At 38.9% G+C, this 19,690-nt stretch overlaps 1 long non-coding RNA gene across 3 annotated transcripts in view; it reads left to right on the plus strand.

The window, feature by feature from the left end:
- The window catches only part of LOC111753069 (uncharacterized), a 73,430-nt gene that overhangs the window by 35,463 nt on the left and 18,277 nt on the right, over positions 1-19,690 (plus strand). For 2 of the 3 annotated variants that reach the window (XR_002787925.2, XR_010318694.1), the window contains one exon: positions 1,690-8,754. This is a non-coding gene — a long non-coding RNA (uncharacterized LOC111753069). The remainder of the gene's footprint in view (positions 1-1,689; positions 8,755-19,690) is intronic. The other variant, XR_002787924.2, reaches the window with a different exon arrangement.

A 19,690-nucleotide genomic window follows, 5' to 3' on the forward strand; every position in this document is an offset into this window, starting at 1 on the left:
AGGTAGATAGTTGCAGACGGAAGGTTCAGCAGCGACATAAGCCCCCTTTTCTCTTGGCATCCTTCAGAGAAGCGTGCTTTGGCTAGAGCTCAGCTGGGTGCACCATGGGGCTGTGATTCAACTCCTGCCTTAGTTTTACACTCCTTTTTTATAGGGCATTTTTATGTGAAGGGGCCTCGCATGGAGGGAATACGCAATTTGGGCTCCAGTGCCAACCAGACTGAGCTTTAATTCCATCAGAAGTGCCGGGAACTGCCAGCTGTCTAGTGCCTGGGAACTCTGGAGGCTTTCGGTCCATGAGAAATTGAGCTCCTCCTGCTGGGTGGATGGCGACATCCCTGGCCCAGCTAGCTCATTGCCAGACAACCTAGGGTCATTCACAGGACAATCCTGTTTGGCTCCAACGACATGAGTGAGAGAAGAAAGGAGATCTTTTGTATAATGTCAGTGGTCTCCAGACTTTCTTCATCTTTCACCTCATCGATAAAATAATTTGACTACAGATCCCCAATGTACTTGCTTTTATTTAGTTTTATAATGGGGATACTGACCAGCCTTGTGAAGTATAATCACCAATGCGTCCTTTGCTTTGTCTCCCGCTGTCTCTTTAGTGGGATTTGTTCTTGTTCCTGGATGAAAATATGGGCAGTTTCCATGATATTTTTCTCATTTCTGGTTAACAGAAAGGCCTGTGGTCATCTTAAGCCACAGAGTCAAAAGTCAGTAACAAAAGTGTCCAGTCACAGAAAATTATCAACAATTGCTAACTTGAGTCAAACTTAAAATTTCTTCCTCCAGATGAAGCCTGCTGCAGGTAAGAACCTGGGCCCAGCAAAGAGGACTTTACGGAGTTCATCTTTCTCACTAGCTCACCACACCCCCAGTGACTTCTCACTTGTTGACTTTGAAGAAATTCTGATTCTGGAGAAGTTGAAGGGGAGTTAGGGATTGGGAGAGAGCTAAATGGGGCCAGAAGTTCTTGCTTGGCTGGTCCCTGCACTCTCTGGGCCTGGCTGATGTTTAAAGCTAGCTTTCTACTCTGAGATCCTCTGAAGGCTCTCCTGCTCGGCCCTTCTCCCTACAGCTCCCTGTTGTCAGCAAGCCTGGCCACTGCCCATCTCGCCTCACTTCTATTCCCAGGGATATGCCCACAGCATTTATTACTTGGGTACCCTCACCTTGGCAGGCTACCTTCTTGGATTTTTGACCCATCACAGAAGGGGAGAGTGGTAACACCCCATATGTAGCCTTCTGCTCTGCTGCTACCAGCTACTTTAGCATCTCAGGGGTGACTTGGGCTCTGGCTCACTTTGTGTCCACTTGTAGGAACTCAGGCTTTTTAAGGTCTCTGAGTAATCCTGTTGACAGCCATTTTATTAGGTTGGGATTAGTAGGAGGTGCTTTGGAAGGGGTGAGAGGGGAAGAAAGGAGAGTATGAGGAGATTGCGCAGAGCACATCTCTTTGTGAAAACTTTCTCCTCCAAAATTTTCTCCTAATCTCCAACTTCTCAATCCTTTATTCCTTTATCTAATGTGTTCTGGGTCATGACGGTTTGTTTCATATCTCACTTGCAGTGTATCATCTATTCTTGCCTTAGTCACAAATGAGATTCTGTATTAGTTTTGTGTTGCTACTGTAAGAAATTACCAGAAACTTAGTTCCTTAAACACAAATTTATTATCTTACAGTCTTTATAGGTCAGAAGGCTGGTGTGGCATGGCTGGATTCTTGGCTCAGATTGCCACTGGGCTAAAATCAAGATGGCTGAAGCTATGTTCATATCTAGGACTCAGGATTCTCTTCCAAGCTCACTGGTTGTTGGCACAATTCATTTCCTTCTCCTGTTTTCCATGTGGTCCTCTTCGTCTCCAAGCAAGAAACTGCATGCTGTGCTTCTGACTTCTACTTCCACCTCGTATCTCTGCTTTTAAGGACTGTGATGGTTAAAGTTACGTGTGTCAGCTTGGCCAAGCTATGATTCTCAGTGGTTTGGCAGACATTTGACTGATTGCTCTTCCATAACGTAATATAATGTAACCACCTCCGTGATGTGATCTGCTATGAGCAGCCAATCAGTTGAAAAGGGAGTTTTCATGGGGTTGAGACCTGGTTCCAATACATAAATGGATGTTCCAGCAAGACTCACCCTTGCCCTGGATCCTGCGGCTGACTCATGATTCTCTGACTCTGGGTCTTGGAACGAAAGACGGCAGCCTGCCACCTGACTTGCAGATCTTGGGATTCACCAGCTCCTGCAACCCTGTGAGCCAGCAGCCTTTTCTCTGACCTGACAATTTTGAGTTCATCATCCCCTGCAACCACATGAGTTGGGAGAAGCCTCCAGCCTGACGCTTGACCCACAGATTTGGGACTTGCCAGCCTCCACAACTGCATGAGCCATTTTCTTGAGAGAAATTGCTCTATATATGCTTACATGTACACCTAGTCCTCACTTATTGACTGTCTAATTACCCGATATTTCTCATTTACCATAATAGTAAAAAATTTACCACCCTACTATTTTGCACATTAATGACATATGTCTGGCAGTAACAAATACCCAGGTAAGGCAACAGTAATGTTGGCTGTGATGGTTAAGTTTATGTGTCAACTTGGCTGGGCCATGATTCTGAGTGGTTTGGCAGTTATATAATGGTGTAATTTGGTAGTTATGTAATGATGTAGTCATCCTCCATTTTGTGATCTGATGTGGTCATCCTCCACTTTTATATGATGCCAATTTTCTCATAAAGACCTATTCTTTAGAACCCAACCATGTTGATAAGTAAGGATTGGGTGTATACGCTTCGCTGGTTTTGTTCCTCTAGAGAACCCAGCCTAAGACAAGGACTCATGTGATTACATTGGGTCCACATGGAAAATTCAGACTGATCTCCTTATCTTAAAATCAACCGATTAATTCCTTAATTACATCTGTAAAACCCCTTGTGTTATGTAACAACAAACCTGGGCATGAACCAGGGGGTGTAAGTCATGGGGGCAACATTCTCCCCTCCACCCAACTCCAGAGTTCTATTTTAAAATCCTGTTATAAATTCCATATATATGTTATTGTTAGTTGATTTCTGGTCAGTTCCAACTCATGATGACCCCATGTGTTCAGAGTAGAACTGCTCCATAGGGTTTTCAAGGCTGTGACCTTTTGGGAGCAGATTACCAGGCCTGTCTTCTGAGGTGCCTCTGGGTAAGTTGAATCACCAACCGTTTGGCTAATAGTTGAGAGCTTAACTGTTTGGGCCACCCAGGGACCCCATTTACACACATACATGTGTATGTGTCACTGTGCCAATTATATATATCATAAAAATTCAGAAAAATAGAAATGTAAAAGATGAAATAAAAATAAAATACTTTAAAAATAGTTCCATTTTATTTTGTTTATTAATCATACATCACAATGATAATGCATATAAATTGGTATCTAAAATAACATTCTGATAATTTGTCCTGAATAGATAAATATTTATACACAACATGTATTCATTTTACATGAAAATCTTGATTGACCTGATTTTTCTTTTGTTTGCCTTCAGACAGTAGGAATGAATCATAACAGAGATGAATTATAAGAAATGCTCTCAGTCAGTATTTATTTATGATATCAAATTCCCAGTCATGTTCAGTGATCAGAACCCAATTTGGCCCAATACTTTCTACGTCTTTAGTTCTTGAATGGCGGTTTCAAATGTTTCTATTCATGATCCCCAAGGTGGGACAAGAGTATCTTCCCCCCTTAATGAAAAAATTAAATATATATACACATATTTATAGACATATATAGGTGAAAAAAACTTATACGAAAAGGAAATAGACTTATTTTAAAGTGAGATTTTCAGTATTACTGCAAATGTCTTGCTGTTACTGTATTGACATTTAAGGGAATTTCTGGATTAGCAGAATACTCCATTCTTTAATCACGTTAGGTGAAGATTTTACTATCCTTGCTCAAAATTCACCAGGGCTTATGAGCCTCTGTTTTGGGACTCTCATTTTGTTTTGAGTCTCACTGCTTGTTTGAGTCTTGACCATCATTTAGTAGCTCTGTGACCTTGGACAAGTGATTTCACTGCACTACAATTTTCTCATCTATGAAGTGGGGATATTTATTTATTTATTTTACCTCATAAGATTGTTGTGAAGATGAAATTTGTTAATTATAAAATATCTTGGACAGTATCTGGCACATAGAAAAGATAGTAAATGTAAGTTCTTTTGTTCTCTACTTTTGACTGACCTTATTTGGATTTTGTCCACATAATAAGTATTGCTTTCCTGCCACGTTTATTACTTTGATTCTTGAGATGAAATACATCTTAATTCCTTAGGATGTGGCGCAAGAGTTGGCCAGATGAATATGGAAGAATAGTTTCTATGGAGATGATAAATAACATCCTGAATTTGTATTAGACGGCTGAGAAGGAACATGACCGTGAGTCATATGAAAATACTTTTAAAAATGTGAATGTTTTCTATCATCTTCAAAATTAAGACAAAAAGATGAGAAGTCTGATTAGAGTCTTATTTTTTTCCCTTATAGAGGTCAATCTCATGAAGTATGAGGACTTCCAAAGGGGGATTTGCATATTTGTATTATTTTTGGTATTTAGTAAGATATCTCCTTCTCTACTGAGTGGGAGTTGGAAAGAGCTTGAGATTCTTCACACATTTTTGATGGATTCTTTTACTGAATGTGAATAAGGATGAGAAAATTTGTCTATATAAAATACTTTCATAACTGCCATGATAGACACAAGGTGGAGCAAACTACTGTTGATGTATAAAGGTTGGAAGGAGAGGTGAATTCTAACATGGAATCTTAAGAGCATTTTTTTTTGTTTTAGAAGTAGAGTTTGGACTAGTCCTCAGGGGATTTGTAGAACTTTGTCCAGAGCACACCTAAAAGAAATGTCATCAAATATACCTGTTAGTCTATTTTTATGTGAAAAAATATATGAATTAATATTTTTATATAATTAACTCCAGCCATGTCTTATTTTTTACTCCATAGGATACCTAGAAGACCCTAGAAGGGGGAAGAGTTCCATGGCACAAAATCCCAGCCCACGTTTAGTTCTCTTTTTTCATAGCAATTATATTTAAATAAGCTGAAGCACACATACAGTTTATTACTTAACTAAATATTCTTATATTGTTCTCTTACTGCTCCATGTGATTTATCATTATGTCCTCAACTAGATTATAAGCTCTTCGAGAGTAGTGATAATGTTTCAATACTTTAATGCATTGGTTGATCAATTGAAATTTTTGAAAAGTCTACATCCTCTTGGGCTACTAGGTGAAAGAGAAGGAAAAGGGAACTAGTATTTCTACGCAATCACTTTATGCCTTACGTGTGATGGACATTCTCATTTACCTTAACAACACTTTGATGAAGACATTACCACCTTCATTTCAGCAATGAAGAAATCAAGTGATGCTTAAGGAAGTTGACCAGCTTGTCCAGTGTCACTCTGCTAGGACATTGGGAGCCAGAATGAAAACCAGATCTGTATTTCTCAAAGTCTACTCTATTTCTATTTATACATTTATAAAATATACTTGTTTTATAAGATTTATTATCATATAAGCACATTATAATAAGATTTATTTATCACATCTTCACTCATCATCTTTCTCCTGCCTTAAGTAAATCCCAAACTTGTTGTTAGGTGCGGTTGAGCCAGTACCGGCTCACGGTGACCCTGTGTACAACGGAATGAAACACTGCCCAGTCCTGCCCCATCTTTGTAATCGTTGCTGCGTTTGAGCCCATTTTTGTGTCAATTCATCTTATTGAGGGTCTTCCTCTTTTTCGGTGACCCTCTACCAAGCGTGATGTCCTTCTCCAGGGAATGGTCCCTCCTGATAATATGCCCAAATTATGTGAGAAGAAGTCTTGTCATCCTTGCTTCTAAGAAGTACTCTGGCTGTACTTCTTCCAAGACAGGTTTGTTCCTTCTTCTGGCAGTCCATGGTATATTCAGCATTCTTTGCCAACTCCATATTACAAATTCATCAATTCTTTTTCTATCATTCTTATTCATAATAAGGTGCTATGTGAGAATATTCCTACAGGGTAGCTACAAGTTAGAATCTACTTGATGGCAATGGGTTTGGTTTTTTTGTTTGGTGGCACAGTGGTTAAGCAGTCAGCTGTTAACCAAACAGTTGGTGGTTCAAATCCTCCAGCTGCTTTGTGGGAGAGAAATGTGGCAGTCTGCTTCTGTAAAGATTACAGCATGGAAACCTATGGGACAATTCTACTTTGTCCTATAGGGTTCCTATGAGTCAGAATTGATTCAACAACAACGGGTGTGTTTTTATTTTGGTGGAGGGGTTCATCGCCGTTGTTGTTTGTGTATGTGTGTGAGAGAGAGAATACTCAGTTCCTGAGTGATGTAAACAGTTAACGCTAACTGAAAGGGTGGTTCAAGCCCACTCAGAGGCACCTTGGAAGAAAGGTCTGGCAATCTACTTTCAAAAACTCAGCCATTGAAAACCCTGTGGAACACAGTTCTGTTTGACATACATGAGGTCACTATTGAATCCACAGCATCTGGAAGTAATAATATTAGTAGTCTAGAATAGAGAAAGGTAAAACCAACACTTCTTTCTTGTTATTCACAAAGATCAGACTAAGGCAAATATTTACATTCCCCTCTCCCTTCCAGAGGCCCTTGTCAGGATTTGGCAAAGCAACACTCCTAAGAACCAACACAAAGCCTAGCCCTATGCGTTAGCCTAGGCTGGTCAGACAGATTGAGAGGGCTCTCTTGTTCACTGACTTAGTGTGACCCTTGCTAACTGTGACAGAGGGCAAAGAAGGGAGGCTGGGAGGCTCTGTGAACATGGCCTACTCCATAGGGAACTCTCATTTTCCATCTGCCAGGCCATCAGCGCTTTTCACTAAGTGTTCTGACTTTACAAGGAACGTTGCCAGCAGCGCTTCCACTTTAGCTCTGCAGTGTCTAGTCCAAAGGGAAGCTGTTTATGTCACCTTTCTCCAAGAACCACCCACGCCACAGGCAGGGAGGATGTGGGGCAAGAGGGGAAGTCAGAGGCAAGGACTGAACAATGAAGGGAGGTGGCATACTGGAAAAGCTCATTGGAGCATATCCTGGAAGGGGAGTAGGAAAATAATTTAGACTAGGCCTAGCTTGCCTGAAAGTGAACAGGGAGTTGTAATAGAGCCCAAGTCCTTGGGTAGGGAGGGAAGGAGGAGAAGGCAAATTGTAGTGATACAACCAGTGACAGCAGTTGAGTTTGGCTTAGTCTCTGCTTGTCCTGCTTACTGGCCAGAAATATTTGCCCATGCTGTTTTCCAGTCTGCTCTAGAATTTATTCTGTCACAGCAGAACTGACAATAATCACAGCACTTTCCATTCTTCCCTTCGTTTGCCCTGTATGTGCATTTTTCTTCCTGCCCCTGAATCCTTTTTATTTTTCCTCTTTTACTCATGTATTGCATTTAACTGCTGATGCCAATAGACACTGTATGGTCTTCTTAATGTCTTTAAGAACAAAAAGACTGTTTTCACCTGTTAGAGGATATGGATCAAGCCTACTTGAGAAAGAATGAAGTTTATATATATATATATATATGTACACATATATATATATATATAATGGGGCCCTAGTGGTGCAGTGGTTAAGTGATATAGCTGTTAACCAAAAGGTCAGCAGTTCAAATCCACCAGCTGCTCCTTGGAATCCTATGGAGCAGTTCTACTCTGACCTCTAGGGTCGCGATGGGTCAGAATCAACTTGATGGCAATGGGTTTATACATATATAATGGAGCCCTGGTGACGCGGTGGTTAAGAGATTCGCTGCTAATCAAAAGGTCAGCAGTTCAAATCTACCAGCTGCTCCTTGGAAACCCTATGGGGCAGTTCTGCTCTATCCTGTAGGGTCACTGTGAGTTGGAATCAACCTGATGGCAATGGGTTTGGTTTTTTCGTTTGGTATATACACATATAAATTTTTTGGCTAACAAAATTTATTTTGCTAAAAAAGAATCAAATTGGGAAGCTTTTGGTGTTTTGGTGCTGTGGAAACTGAACTTAAATCTAAGCTTACTGAGGAATGTTGAAGAATGTGACTAACCATATGTGCTAGACAGATATGCTGTTGGGGCAACTGTAGGAAGTACTGATAAAGAATTATGATGAACAAAAAGCCGTAATAAGCCTGATCAGGAACTATGAGAAACAAGATGTCAAAGTAAGCTCAATATAACTACTGATGCAAACTGAATAACTACAGTCTGTTTACCAAACGTTAGATGATCAGCTATGGCTTTAATCCTGTGTATATGGAATTGAATATCTGCAGTACCTTTGTAGCCACTTGCTGCCTGTCTGCATGAATTTGCTTTTGTTTGTCTTTGCTCAATGGAGCCCTGGTGGCATAGTGGTTAAGAGCTCGGCTGCTGAGCAAAATGTCAGCAGTTGAAATCCACCAGGTCTTCCTTGGAAACCCTATGGGGCCGTTCTACCCTGTCCTGTAGGGTTGCTATGAGTTGGAATTGACTCAACGGCAACAGCTTTGGGTTTTTTTGGTTTTGCTCAATAATAAACTAATTCTATAATTCCAAATTGGCCTGTTCCTTTGGATTTCAATTTCTTTGCTTTCCCAACAGTGTTGGATAACTATCATTATGTATGCTGGTTTTGGAAGCAGATCAACCTGGGCTCAAGTTCCCTGTTCTGCCATTTTCCAGCAGGAATATCGGGTAAGTGTTAACCTCTGTGAGTTTCAGTTTTCTCATTTATGGAACAGGAATAATAATAGGGACCTTGCAGGATTGTTCTAAAGATTAGAAGTCCTTATATAAAGCCTCTGGGATATACCTCGTGGGTATTTCCTAAATGAAAGGAATGTTGCTTATTACAAGATAAGTAAATTATGGTGTGTTTCTTGCATGGAATATTGTGTAGCTGTTTAAAATAAAATTTCCAAAGACTAATATTATGAAACATGCTTATGGTGAAATGTTGCTTATGGTAAAAAGTTAAATTATCAATGCAGGTTACAAATCTGATGTACAGTATGATTTGAATAATGTAGAAAAAAAAAAACCTCACCAAGAAAAAAGTTTTGAAGGACACATGTTGTTGTTAGCTGCTGTCAAGTCAGCTCCTGACTAATGTCATTAGTCCTCTACTTCACAAACACGATGTCTTCCTCTAGTTCTCGAGTCCTTTTGATGATGTGTTCAGAGGAAGCAGGTTGGACAATGTTCTGTTGCATTTCATAAGGCTTTCATTGGCCAATTTTTAGAAGTAGCTCACCAGGCCTTTCATCTTAGTCTGAAGCTCTACTGAAACCTATCCTCCATGGGTGACCCTGCTGATATTGGAAATACTAGTGGCATAGCTTTTACATTATAGCAATGTATATCCAGAAAACCTGGCCCATTGCCATCGAGTTGATTCTGACTCATAGCGACCCTGCGGGACAGAGTAGAACTGCCCCACAGTGTTTCCAAGGCTGTAATCTTTATGGAAGTAGACTGCCCCATCTTTCTCACACGGAGCAGCTGGTGGGTTCAAACTGCCAACCTTTTGGTCGGCAGCCAAGCACTTAACCACAGTACCACCAGGGCTCCTTATAGCAACATACACCAACATGTAAGCAGTGACTGTGTTGGCTGTATACCCCATTTTTCTTGCTGGCTGAGCGTGGCTCCTTTAACACAGACTGGATGGGGCAGGAGTTGTGTGGCGAGGCCTCTTGTAGCTGAGGCACAGGCATGAGATTGCATTCTCACCAGTGGAACATAAGAAGAAGTCTGGGAAGGATTTCTTCCCTAAAAATAGTAACACATGGGAAAAAGCACTCAGTTAGGGCCCCAAATGTTGTCATATTTCCATGTGGTGCCTAGAACAAGGAGAGCTATCTTACAAGTATGAAGGTACCAAGCCAATGTACCAAGGATGGTGGATGGAAAGCACTGTCCCCTGATGAAATTGTGGATTTACTCTAACAAACCTGGAACCGTTGTCCTCCAGACTTTGTGGTTGTAAAGTAACCCAGAAAACCCAAACCCATTGCTATTAGGTCGATTTCAACTCATGGCAACCCCATGTATTACAGAGTAGAGGTGAGAGTCACAGGGTTTTCTTGGCTGTAATCTTGACGGAAGCAGATCACTGGACCTTTCTTTCACTGTGTCCCTGGGTGGGTTAGAATCACCAACCTTTCAGTTAGTAGATGAGTGCAAACCATTCACACCACCCAGGGACCTTGTAAAGTGATACCCAAAAAACCCAGTGCCGTCGAGTCAATTCTGACTCATAGCTACCCTATATTAAACCACTGTTAATAGTATATTCTGCTTCTCGAAACTAAACACACACTGAGGCATATGGCAAACACACACTAACTGGTTTGAAAAATATAGCTATTTAAAATTTTTCTTCCTTTTTTCAATTTCAAAATTTCTAAACCTTTAAAATTGGAAAATGTATCTTAAACAGTAAGTTATTGAATCTTAGTATGGTAAGTTATTCATGTAATTTGATGTTAATTGCAAGATGGTTTCCAAAAGCAATTGAGTAATTATTTCCTCTCTTGCCTCCACACCTTTCTGATTGACACCAGCTATTCAACTTTTAAAACTCCCTCTGAGAGGCCTACACTTGGAAAATATGTTAACCGTGTTTTAGCCAGAATGATTGCTACCATGCAGTCAGCAAAATACACACAACTAACTTTTGATAATCTCAATTTTGACTGAACTGTTGCTGTGGTATATTTTACACAAATGTATTACAAAATAATGAAAGACGAAGAACAGCCACTAACTTGACATTTATGGACAGTTTTCTTTTGCTTGGTGTGAGCACCCACCATTAATAGGTCTTCTGTGAGTTATGGAGTCCCTAGTTCGGTGCAGGAAACCCTGGTGGCATAGTGGTTAAGTGCTATGGCTATGTTTTAGTCACCTAGTGCTGCTGTAACAGAAATACCACAAGTGGATGGCTTTAACAAAGAGAAATTTATTTTCTCATGGTCTAGTAGGCTACGAGTCCAAATTCAGGGTGTCAGCTCCAGGGAGTGGCTTTCTCTCTGTCAGCCCTGGAGGAAAATTCCTTGTCATCAGTCTTCCCCTGGTCGAGGAGCTTCTCAGGAACAGGAACCCCAGGTCCAAAGAACACTCTCTGCTCCTGGTGCTGCTTTCTTGGTGGTATGAGGCCCCTAACTCTCTGCTTGCTTCCTTTTCATCTCTTGAGAGAGAAAAGGTGGTACAGGCCACACCCCAGGGAAACTCCCTTTACATTGGATAAGGGAGGAGACCTGAGTAAGGGTAGTGTTACAATCCCATCCTAATCCTCTTAACATAAAATTACAGTCACAAAATGGAGGACAACCATGCAATACTGGGAATCATGGCCCAGCCAAATTGATACACATTTTCGGGGGGACATAATTCAATCCGTGACAGACTGCTAACCAAAAGGTTGGCAGTTGGAAACCACCAGGTGCTTCTTGGAAGCTCTATGGGGCAGTTGTACTCAGTCCTATAGGGTCACTATGAGTTGAAATGGGCTCGACGACAATGGGCTTGGTTTTGGTTTTGGTTGGTGCAAATGGTTAACACACTTAGCAGCTAACCAAAAGGTTGGAGGCTTGAGTCCATTTAGAGGCACCTCGAAGAAAGGTCTGGTGATCTACTTCCAAAAAACCAGTCATTGAAGACCCTGTGGAGCACAGTTCCACCCTGATACATATGGGGTCACCATGAATTGGAATCGATTTGATGTTAACTGGTTTGGTGTGATTGATCACACCAAGTAGAAATCCGAAACCATGACTGACATGTGATTTTTTTTTTTTTTTTAGCAAAGGTTTGTTTGTTTTAGCAAAGGTATCAGAAATCCTAAAATATTAACTTTAAAGTTCTTTGTGACCTATTTTTAGCACAAAAGAGCTCCCTGACTTATTTTTTATAATCTCTACCGTCATAGAACCTTTGCAATTATATTACCCAAATCTTCATTTTATAGGTCTGGAGACTAAGATCTAGAGAAGTTAGGGGTCGAGGTTAAGGTATAATCTAGACTGCCAATCTGAAATTCTTTTAGCCAAATACGAGGAAAGTATAAAATTTTACAATAGCCACTTCTCCTGTTTAGCATTCTTTTCTGAAATTTTTTTCTTATTAAATAAGGGTAACACAGATATCAGGTATTTATGGGGACAATATTAAAATTCTAAAATTCCCAAAAGATTTTATTATTAAATAAAACCAAAAAACAAACAAAAAAACCAGTTATAGTCAAGTTAATTTTGACTCATAGCAACTCTATAGGACAGAGTGGAACTGCCCCATAGGATTTCCAAGGAGCGGCTGGTGGATTCGAACTGCCAACCTTTTGGTTAGCAGCTGAGCTCCTTTTATTAAATAAATACTATTTAAATATATATGCTTTTCAAAAAAAAGTTTTGTTTAATATATTGCAGTGTGATTTTCTTTTTAATGCTTTAGCAAAGTTTTATGTATAAAATTTGCAAATATGTTGAAATGAATGATTGAATTTTTACTTTGGAAAATGGTGGCATGGTATTAATTTTATTGTTGTCGTCGTTAGTTGCTGTCAAGTCAGTTTTGACTGATGAGGACCTCATGTGTGCAGAGTGGAACGGTTCCATAGGGTTTTCAAGACTGTGACCTTTTGGAAGCAGGTTGCCAGGCCTTACTTCCAAGGTGCCCCTGGGTGGGTTTAAACCACAAACCTTTCGTTTAGTAGTCCAGCGATTAACCATTTGTACCAACCAGGGACTCTGGCATTAAATATAAAAAAAAATAGATGTCTTAAATTTGCAGTTGGTGAAAAGAATGAATTTAATTTCCTCTGTAGTAACCATAATGGCTAACATCCATTGAGCACTTATTACAATGTGTCAGGCCCTGTTCTAAACATTTCTTGTTTATTAATTCATTTAATATATAAATATCTAGAAGAATATAACATCTAATACCTAGAACACAACAGCTGTATGAACACCCAATAAAATAGTATTTTTTTTTAAGTTTTTAAATTAAAAAATGATATGCCTAGTAAGTAAAATGAGGAAAATACAAATACTGTCGGTTTCTAGCAGGGACCCACAACCACTCATATTCCTTTTATTGAAGAAAGGTCTTCCTACTGTTGGAAAGGTCACCATTTTCTACTGACCACACATCTTCAGATTGGAGTGACAGGGATGACCAGTATTGGTGACACGTGGAAAATCTAGTTTGGGAAGTTCTAAAATCTCTTTGTGCTGAATTTATTGTTAATTCAGAGGGAAACAATGTAAAATATCTCTGGATTTCTGTGAGCTGTGTCATTAAGCATGCATCTATCAACGTTCTCCAAAGGGTGATACTTATATTAAGAGAGGCACCTGAATCCAGAGTTGCCAAATCTATTCTGGGGTGCTATGAGAAGGTAGCAAATGCAAGAGAATACCTTTATTTAGGACTTCTAACTGAGCTCCTGACATTGATACCTACTGTTCCATATTACATAAACATAGAACAGATATAATGGTAAAATTCTAATAAAGAGGGTTTTTTTTTTTTTTTTTAATTATTAAGAAGTAATATCTTTGGTTTAGCCCAGAAGAGGCTAAAACTGCAGGATTAATATTGGTTTGGGAACAACAGGAGAAAGATTCTGAAATTCTCAGAGCATGTCACAAGGACATGAGTCACAGACGAGAAATCCATAGAACTCATATGCCAGAGGTATTTATAGCTGGAAAATGGAAGAGGAAATAACCATCAGTCTGAATTGAGTTTTCTCAACAATCAGGATTAAATACATAGTAACTGTATAACAAACCAGTTGTGAATTCTCTTCCTTAGAAATTATCTACCTACTAAATTTTGTGTCCTTCTTTAATGGCCCCACCCATGATTAGTGCTTTAGTCATGGTGGAATTTCTATGAGTAATAGAGTCAGTGACTAATCTGAGGAAATTATGTGCAAATGAGACATTGAAAACATCTAATGAGGTCATCCGAGAAGTAGATATAATGGTGAGTGGTTATTTATAGCTACAGGTGAGAACTAATTTTACTGTGAGGCTGATGTCAACTATTTATGTTTGGGTGTGGGTGGTACATGGAATTAATATTTTATAATAGTGTAATTAGATCTTTTAAAGATTGCAGTGTTTTGTCTTTTCCAGTAATTTGGAGCAGTTTGTTGCAGATCAAACCTTCCTTTGAGAATTAGAAATACTGGACAAGGTATAAAACCATCTGTTAGAAGTTACTATGGAACTATCTAGGGACCAAGAGCTTTGAGAAGTCAAAATCTCTGAAAGAAGGTGCATTGGACACAGTTTTGGAACTTCTTCAGATCATCTAGGCCCTATCTGTGTCATAGGTTCTCAGACTCTTGCCACGGGCATGAGGTCTTTACTACTCCATTAACAAGCTCTGTACTGCCTCAGCTTTCTAACATGCTGAGTTATAGTCCCAGCATGGAGACTCCATTGTGCCTGATGTAGGCTGAGCTGCTGCAGCTATGGCTCCAGGACCCACCATACCCATAAGTACGAAATCAAATAGTGCCAGTTATGGGATCTGGTTTCCCTTGTGGGTCTAAAAAGTCCAAATGACATAATCTGCAAATGCATGAAAGTTAATGCCTTGTGGGGCAAAATTTTGACCCATGAAAGTCAGGAGGGAGCCATTGGATAATTTCCTCTCATTTTCTTCCTCTGACAGACTATTCTAAGGCATGGTGTTTCTGTACAGCCTGTGTGACTGAGCAGTAAACTGTGTCTCTTCTTGAAGCTGTGGTCAGCTGTAGTAATCCACCAACCTGTTTACTTCTTCTATTTTTCTGCCTCGCTTTCCTTTTCCCTTACTCTTTCTGTCCTGGGGTTACAGCTCCCAGTAACCAATTAACACTTAAACTTTGCCTCAGATATTCTTTTCTAGGAACTTAGGCCAAGACAGAATGAAAGTATAAAGACACGAGACCAATATCTGGCATGATTTTCTTCCTTGATATATTTGCCTATTTGTAAGCAGGAGCCAAGCAGCTGAGAGGCTGAGCAGAGTTTCCAACAGTCTTATACGAGTGGTGGGCAAAAACTGGAATTCAGGCTCATCAAAGAGGAGGGGGACTGGGAAACACCAAGTTTTCAGTTGTAACTACACAAATAATGAAGCCTGGCATCAAATCAACTAATCCATGATTGAACTAAAATGAATTTCCCCTTACCTAACTGGCAAACAAAAGTAAATCCTTATTGGAAGAAGATAATGTTATCTAGATTCTTAAAATATCTCTACACTTTATTATACACACTGTCTGAAAGGCAGTCAATGAAAAATTACTATGGATGCCAGGAGATGAGACCACAGGACTGAAAACCAAGAGTAAAAATATATTATAGAAACGTATTCACAGGAGTTTCAGATATCATAATTATTAAACATGGGCTTTACATAACCAATATTTATACATTCTGGAAATCAGATGACAAAATGAAAAATCTCAGCAGAAATTTGGAAAACATAAAAACTCCTCAAACGGAAATTCTAGAAATGAAGAAGTACAGTACCTAAAATTATAAACTTAATAGAAACATATTAGAAGTAAATGAAGACAGCATTAGTAAATTGGACCATAGATTGGAAGAAAATAGCCAGTACAAATCACAGAAAGAAAAGAAAATGAAAAATACAAAAAAAAAAAGGAAGCATAAGAGATATTTAGTAAAAATATCTAACATGTAAATGAAAACCTCCAAAAAATGAGAGATAGTATGAAGCAGAGGCAAAATTTGAAGATAAAAATGACAGAATTTTTAAAAGGTAATGAAAGACATCAAGCCTCAAATTCAGGAAGCACAATAAACTCTATGCAAATTAAATACAAAGAGAAGAATATATAGATGTATTAAATTGAAAATGCTAAAAATTAAAGACAGAGAGAAAATATTAAGACCAGATAGAGGAAAAGGGCATATGACTTTCAAATTGTAGTTAAACTGACGCTTGAATTCTCAACAAAAGGAAAGGAAGCCACAAACATCAAAATGTTATCTAATGTCAAAGCTAAAAGAAAATAACTGCCTTAGAATATTATACCCAGTAAAAATATCTTTCTAAAGTAAAAGAGAAATAAAGATGTTTTTAGGTGAACAGAAACCGAAAGAATTATTCATCAGGAGACTCACAGTACATAAATACTAATGGGAGTACTTTAGTCAAAAAGTAAATGGTCCCTGATAGGAAGCACAAAGAAACAGGATGAAATTAAGAATAACCCGCCTATTGCCGTCGAGTTGATTCCAACTCATAGCGACCCTACAGGACAGAGTAGAACTGCCCCATAGAGTTTCTAAGGAGCGCCTGGCAAATTTGAACTGCCGATCTCTTGGGTAGCAGCCGTAGCACTTAACCACTAAGCCACCAGGGTTTCCGTCTATAAAGGGTAACAGAAAAAGTAAATATATGGGTAAATATGAAATGTATAAAACAATAATCATATCTGAGAAGATGTAAAACGTATACCAGAGTAAAATCCATGACAACACTAGCACAAAAGGTAAAAGAGTAAATGGTGTTAAAGTGTTCCGTGATTCTTGCATAGTGTGGGAAGTGTTAGAAGTAATCATTTATATCAGATTTGAACAAATCAAGTATATATGTAATAATCTACAAAGTAAAAACAGAAAGAATAGTAAAAATCCATGATTAACCAGCTAATAGAGGTAAAAATAAAATAATCATAAAGTCTAATTAAGCTAAAAAAATGAGAGAGACAAATGCCAAATCTAAACTCCTATCAGTAAGTACATTAAATGTAAACAGGCTGAATATTCCAGTTAAAAGGCAATGATTGTCAGAATGGGTAATAAAAAAAATTATATGCTGTCACAAGAGACAAATCTTAAATATAAGAATTTAGATTTATTTGATTAATTTACAAAGATTAAAAGGAATATTCCATATCTGTTTATATGAAAACATATAAACCACACACACGTTAAACAAAACGGAGCTGATATATTAAAATCAGACATTGTAGGTAAAGATATTTACTTAGAAATAGATTTCAAATGATAAAAGTTTTAGTCTACTAGGGAGATACAACATTCTAAATTCAATTAAACTTAAAACAAAATCTTCAAAATATTTAAAACAAAACTAGACAGAACTGAAAAGACAAGTAGGTATAGGTATATCCACATTCAGAATTGAAAATTTTAATACAAATTTCTCAAAAATTGATGGAGCAAGCAGACAAAATATCAGTAGACATACAGATTTGAACAGTCCAATTAACAAGATTTACTTAATTGACAAAATATGATTTTCACATGCTCATAAAACACTTAAAAACTGACATTATGACGGGCCACAAAGCAAGTCTCAACAAATTTGAAAATATTGAAATTATGCAGAATGTGTTCTCTAACCACAATGGAATTAAGCAAGAAACCAGTAATCAAACAACAATTAAGGTTTTTTTTTTTTTTTTTTTTTAATAAAAAAAGGAGACTCAACTGTTACCTCACACCACAGAGAAAAATTAACTTAGAAAGGATTTTAGGCCTAAATGTAAAGGGTAAAAAAAAAACTGTAAGTCTTCCAGAAGAAAATACAGGACTGGAGGCAAAGCCAACATGGTGTCCTAGACAGATGCACTATGCTATCTCTCTGCAGCAAAGACCTAAAAAACTAGGTAAAAACAGATACAAACATTAATCCTGGAATCCTAAGCATCAAATGAAGGGATAAAGACAGCATGGCTACAGAACCACATGGGCCCACCACTGGCCTGGGTCCACCCTACTGCCACCTGCCAGCTCCTGCTGTGCCACCATTGTTTTTCTGTCTTTTTTTCCTTTCTCTTCTGTCTTTTCTTTCTCCCTCCCACCTAGCCATGTACATCACCTCCCCTTCTTCACACTGGTACTGTGGTCCACCCTGCCCCCAATTGTTGGTTTCCACGAAGCTGCCATTTTTTTAAATTATTTCTTTTTTTCTGCCTCCCACCTAGCCCTATATACTACCTCCCTCCTTCCCACAAGCCCCGTCACACTGCCACACTGGCATAGCTAGAGAGCCACTGGCCTGTCACCTCCCTGGGTCTACCTTGCCCCCACCTGCCAACTCTGGCCACGTTGCCATTTTTTTCTTTCTCCTAACTAGCCTTGTAAGTCACCTATGATCCCTACCCACTGCAGTGCCATTTTTTCTCTTTTATATCTTTCCTCCTTTTCTTTCTCCCTTCTACCTATCCCAATACACTACTGCCCTCCCCCATCATACTGAGCCCCACTGTGCTGCCGCGGCTAGACTGTTGCTGGCACTCATACCCACTGCCACACCGGGAGCCCACTGCTTATCCCTTCTTGCCTCTCGACCAGCTGCTGAACAGTGGGACGTGAGACCATACCACTCCCCTTCTGAAACCCCTACTCATCTGTGAGGGACTGTGAACACCCCCACATCCCTGGACCAACACCAGGAGGCAAACAACACCTGCCCAGTTCACCCTCAGCTACTTTGCCAAACAAGTGTATAGCAAAGCGGTCTTACCATGCCTGCTGCTGCCCTGCCCACCCAGACAAGGTGATGAGAACTATCATGCCCATAGATGAGCAAGCAGCAAAGCATGCCAGCCTGCCCACCCTGACATATCTAAACAAAACAAAAAAGGGGGATAAAACAAATGAACAAACGATCAATACGTAAAGAAAATAATACCTAAATGTCTCAGAGACAGCAGAAGATATTGAAACATATAAAAAAAAGCAGGACAAGGTGGCTCCAGCAAGTGACCAAAATAAAGAATCAGATAACCTTCTGGTAGAAGAAAAGGCAGTGGAACTACTTGATATGGAATTCAAAGGACTAATATTTAGGGCTGTCCAAGAGATTTAAATAGGAGATCAAGGAAAACATAGCCAAAACCAGGGAAAACACAAAAAAATAGAAGAATTCAGAAAAATATATAAGAACAAAACAACAAAATAAATAAACAATTATAAATTGTACAAAAACAGCAACAGGAAATAAAAAATATTAAAAAAAAAAACAAAGTTTTGGAAAAGGATAAGTCAATAGAGGGTTTTAGGAAAAAAATTGAAACAACAGAAGACAGAATTAGTGAGATTGAAAACAAATCCATGGATACTACCTTATTTCAGGAAAAATCAGAGAAAAGAATGATGAAAATCTAAGAATTATGTAGGACACAATCAAGTGCAAAAATTTGCACGTGACTGGAGCTCCAGAACAGGGGTAGAAAATGGAAAACACAGAGAAGATTGTTGAAGATTTGCTGGCAGAAAACTTTCCAAATACCATGGAAGACAAAAAGCTGACTGTCCAAGATGCTCAATGAACCCTATATAGGATAGACCCCAAAAGAAAGACCCCAAGACATATCATAATCACACTTGCCAAAACCAAAGACAAAGAAAGAATCCTGAGAACAGCTTGAGAAAAATGAAAAGCCACTTACAAAGTGGAAACAATAAGACTAAACTGATTACTTGGCAGAAACTATGCAGGCAGGAAGGCAATGGAATGACATACATAAATCCTTGAAAGAAACAAAAATGTCATCCAAGAATAATATGGCCTGCAAAACTTTGTCCCAAATACAATGGCTAAATTAGGACATTCCCAGATAAACAGA

Source organism: Loxodonta africana, chromosome 20 (genome assembly GCF_030014295.1).
Source record: "Loxodonta africana isolate mLoxAfr1 chromosome 20, mLoxAfr1.hap2, whole genome shotgun sequence".
Taxonomy (NCBI): domain Eukaryota; kingdom Metazoa; phylum Chordata; class Mammalia; order Proboscidea; family Elephantidae; genus Loxodonta; species Loxodonta africana.